This window comes from Oncorhynchus kisutch, unplaced genomic scaffold (genome assembly GCF_002021735.2).
Source record: "Oncorhynchus kisutch isolate 150728-3 unplaced genomic scaffold, Okis_V2 scaffold3993, whole genome shotgun sequence".
Taxonomy (NCBI): Eukaryota; Metazoa; Chordata; class Actinopteri; order Salmoniformes; family Salmonidae; genus Oncorhynchus; species Oncorhynchus kisutch.
Window position 1 is genome coordinate 36,040 of NW_022265938.1, and position 5,501 is coordinate 41,540.

Here is a 5,501-nt window from a genome sequence, read left to right on the forward strand (position 1 = left end):
CTGGTCAAAGTCCAGTGACTCAACACCATATTATAGCATAAACCTAACAGGTGTTTCACCTGTGGGCATTAAAAGCCACGGTGCACTATGAAATAGTTTATAATTAAGGATGGATACAGTTTCAACATATCTCTAATTGTAAAGTACAGTATATACCCAACGACCACTGAGCATTTCAGCTCATGTAACAAAGTAAAGAAATTCTAAGAATCATATGAACACTCATGTTCTTGTTAATAAATATGACTAGACAATAGATATGACATTCTGATTGGTTAATGTTGGGACTAGACAATACATATGACATTCTGATTGGTTAATGTTGGGACTAGACAATAGATATGACATTCTGATTGGTTAATGTTGGGACTAGACAATACATATGACATTCTGATTGGTTAATGTTGGGACTAGACAATACATATTACATTCTGATTGGTTAATGTTGGGACTAGACAATAGATATGACATTCTGATTGGTTAATGTTGGGACTAGACAATACATATGACATTCTGATTGGTTAATGTTGGGACTAGACAATAGATATGACATTCTGATTGGTTAATGTTGGGACTAGACAATAGATATTACATTCTGATTGGTTAATGTTGGGACTAGACAATAGATATTACATTCTGATTGGTTAATGTTGGGACTAGACAATAGATATGACATTCTGATTGGTTAATGTTGGGGACTAGACAATAGATATGACATTCTGATTGGTTAATGTTGGGACTAGACAATACATATGACATTCTGATTGGTTAATGTTGGGACTAGACAATAGATATGACATTCTGATTGGTTAATGTTGGGACTAGACAATAGATATTACATTCTGATTGGTTAATGTTGGGACTAGACAATAGATATTACATTCTGATTGGTTAATGTTGGGACTAGACAATACATATTACATTCTGATTGGTTAATGTTGGGACTAGACAATAGATATGACATTCTGATTGGTTAATGTTGGGACTAGACAATAGATATGACATTCTGATTGGTTAATGTTGGGACTAGACAATAGATATGACATTCTGATTGGTTAATGTTGGGACTAGACAATAGATATGACATTCTGATTGGTTAATGTTGGGACTAGACAATAGATATGACATTCTGATTGGTTAATGTTGGGATTAGACAATAGATATGACATTCTGATTGGTTAATGTTGGGACTAGACAATAGATATGACATTCTGATTGGTTAATGTTGGGACTAGACAATAGATATGACATTCTGATTGGTTAATGTTGGGACTAGACAATAGATATGACATTCTGATTGGTTAATGTTGGGACTAGACAATAGATATTACATTCTGATTGGTTAATGTTGGGACTAGACAATAGATATTACATTCTGACTGGTTAATGTTGGGACTAGACAATAGATATGACATTCTGATTGGTTAATGTTGGGACTAGACAATAGATATGACATTCTGATTGGTTAATGTTGGGACTAGACAATAGATATGACATTCTGATTGGTTAATGTTGGGATTAGACAATAGATATGACATTCTGACTGGTTAATGTTGGGACTAGACAATAGATATGACATTCTGATTGGTTAATGTTGGGACTAGACAATAGATATGACATTCTGATTGGTTAATGTTGGGACTAGACAATAGATATTACATTCTGACTGGTTAATGTTGGGACTAGACAATAGATATTACATTCTGATTGGTTAATGTTGGGACTAGACAATAGATATGACATTCTGATTGGTTAATGTTGGGACTAGACAATAGATATGACATTCTGATTGGTTAATGTTGGGACTAGACAATAGATATTACATTCTGACTGGTTAATGTTGGGACTAGACAATAGATATGACATTCTGATTGGTTAATGTTGGGACTAGACAATAGATATGACATTCTGATTGGTTAATGTTGGGACTAGACAATAGATATGACATTCTGATTGGTTAATGTTGGGATTAGACAATAGATATGACATTCTGACTGGTTAATGTTGGGACTAGACAATAGATATGACATTCTGATTGGTTAATGTTGGGACTAGACAATAGATATGACATTCTGATTGGTTAATGTTGGGACTAGACAATAGATATGACATTCTGATTGGTTAATGTTGGGATTAGACAATAGATATGACATTCTGACTGGTTAATGTTGGGACTAGACAATATATATTACATTCTGATTGGTTAATGTTGGGACTAGACAATAGATATGACATTCTGACTGGTTAATGTTGGGACTAGACAATAGATATGACATTCTGACTGGTTAATGTTGGGACTAGACAATAGATATGACATTCTGATTGGTTAATGTTGGGACTAGACAATACATATTACATTCTGATTGGTTAATGTTGGGACTAGACAATACATATTACATTCTGATTGGTTAATGTTGGGACTAGACAATAGATATGACATTCTGATTGGTTAATGTTGGGACTAGACAATAGATATTACATTCTGACTGGTTAATGTTGGGACTAGACAATAGATATTACATTCTGATTGGTTAATGTTGGGACTAGACAATAGATATTACATTCTGACTGGTTAATGTTGTGACTCCCTCCAGGTATTATCCCTCCAGGTATTAACCCTCCAGGTATTAACCCTCCAGGTATTAACCCTCCAGGTATTGTCCCTCCAGGTATTGTCCCTCCAGGTATTGTCCCTCCAGGTATTGTCCCTCCAGCTATTGTCCCTCCAGGTATTGTCCCTCCAGGTATTAACCCTCCAGGTATCATCCCTCCAGGTATTAACCCTCCAGGTATTATCCCTCCAGGTATTATCCCTCCAGGTATTAACCCTCCAGGTATTATCCCTCCAGGTATTATCCCTCCCTCCAGGTATCAACCCTCCAGGTATCATCCCTCCAGGTATTATCCCTCCAGGTATTGTCCCTCCAGCTATTGTCCCTCCAGGTATTGTCCCTCCAGGTATTGTCCCTCCAGGTATTGTCCCTCCAGGTATTGTCCCTCCAGGTATTAACCCTCCAGGTATTAACCCTCCAGGTATTATCCCTCCAGGTATTATCCTTCCAGGTATCATCCCTCCAGGTATTATCCCTCCAGGTATTGTCCCTCCAGCTATTGTCCCTCCAGGTATTGTCCCTCCAGGTATTGTCCCTCCAGGTATTGTCCCTCCAGGTATTGTCCCTCCAGGTATTAACCCTCCAGGTATTAACCCTCCAGGTATTATCCCTCCAGGTATTATCCTTCCAGGTATCATCCCTCCAGGTATTATCCCTCCAGGTATCATCCCCCCAGGTATCATCCCTCCAGGTATCATCCCTCCAGGTATCATCCCCAGGTATCATCCCTCCAGGTATCATCCCTCCAGGTATCATCCCTCCAGGTATCATCCCTCCAGGTATTAACCCTCCAGGTATTGAATGGTTCTCCCATCGATCGGGTTCTTGCCTATAAATATCTGGGCATTTGGATTGACATGGATTTAACATTTAACCCATGAGGCGGCGCACAATTGGCCCAGCGTCGTCCGGGTTAGGGGAGAGTTTGGCTCAGCGTCGTCCGGGTTAGGGGAGGGTTTGGCCCAGCGTCGTCCGGTTTAGGGGAGGGTTTGGCCCAGCGTCGTCCGGGTTAGGGGAGGGTTTGGCCCAGCGTCGTCCGGGTTAGGGGAGGGTTTGGCCCAGCGTCGTCCGGGTTAGGGGAGGGTTTGGCCCAGCGTCGTCCGGGTTAGGGGAGGGTTTGGCCCAGCGTCGTCCGGGTTAGGGGAGGGTTTGGCCCAGCGTCGTCCGGGTTAGGGGAGGGTTTGGCCCAGCGTCGTCCGGGTTAGGGGAGGGTTTGGCCCAGCGTCGTCCGGGTTAGGGGAGGGTTTGGCCCAGCGTCGTCCGGGTAGCGTCGTCCGGGTTAGGGGAGGGTTTGGCCCAGCGTCGTCCGGGTTAGGGGAAGGTTTGGCCTGGCTGGGATATCCTTGTCCCATCGCGTTCTAGCGGCTCCTTGCGGCAGCCAGGCGCATGCACGCTGACTTCGGTCGTCAGCCGTACAGTCAAAGATGTTCTCATCTATCTGTAGTACAGTGTTTCCTCCGACACATTGGTGCGGCTGGCTTCCGGGTTAAGCGAGCAGTGTGTCAAGAAGCAGTGCGGCTTGGCGGGATCATGTTTCGGAGGAAGCATGGCTCTCGACGTTGCAGTGATGGGACAAGACTGTTACAGTTGTTGACTACGGTGACACCATTAACCAGAATGCAGCAGCCACTACTCTTAAACCTTTAGATACAGTCTAACATAGTACCATTGGTTTTATCACAGGTGAGTTTTAATACTCATCACTCTATCCTGTATCTAAAGGTTATCTGGTCCTCATTAAAGTCCAGTAGATCACTTCCTACTCATCACTACATCCTGTATCTAAAGGTTGTCTGGTCCTCATTAAAGTCCAGTAGATCACTTCCTACTCATCACTACATCCTGTATCTAAAGGTTGTCTGGTCCTCATTAAAGTCCAGTAGATCACTTCCTACTCATCACTACATCCTGTATCTAAAGGTTGTCTGGTCCTCATTAAAGTCCAGTAGATCACTTCCTACTCATCACTATATCCTGTATCTAAAGGTTGTCTGGTCCTCATTAAAGTCCAGTAGATCACTTCCTACTCATCACTACATCCTGTATCTAAAGGTTGTCTGGTCCTCATTAAAGTCCAGTAGATCACTTCCTACTCAACACTACATCCTGTATCTAAAGGTTGTCTGGTCCTCATTAAAGTCCAGTAGATCACTTCCTACTCATCACTACATCCTGTATCTAAAGGTTGTCTGGTCCTCATTAAAGTCCAGTAGATCACTTCCTACTCATCACTATATCCTGTATCTAAAGGTTGTCTGGTCCTCATTAAAGTCCAGTAGATCACTTCCTACTCATCACTTCATCCTGTATCTAAAGGTTGTCTGGTCCTCATTAAAGTCCAGTAGATCACTTCCTACTCATCACTTCATCCTGTATCTAAAGGTTGTCTGGTCCTCATTAAAGTCCAGTAGATCACTTCCTTATTGATTTTTTTTGTTTGGTTTATAAAGCTCTACTACACATGGTTGGTTAACTCTTTGAGGTTCCTCGGGTCGCCACCGAATTAGGAGAATCCGCTTTTAGTTTTAATGTGCCTCACTGCTGGAACAATTTGCAGAACGAATAACAATTGGATATTCTGGTGCAGTTTAGTGTGTTGGGAACCTAGTAGCTGAGGAAAGGAACATGGTTGGTTAACTCTTTGAGGTTCCTCGGGTCGCCACCGAATTAGGAGAATCCGCTTTTAGTTTTAATGTGCCTCACTGCAGAACGAATAACAATTGGATATTCTGGTGCAGTTTAGTGTGTTGGGAACCTAGTAGCTGAGGAAAGGAACGTTGTTGTGCTTTTTTAAAACCATTTTATTTGACATTGTAATGATTACTGTTTGGTTTCACATCGTTTTTTAATTTATTGTTGTAGTACTATAAATCAGGGCACCCTGGGGGA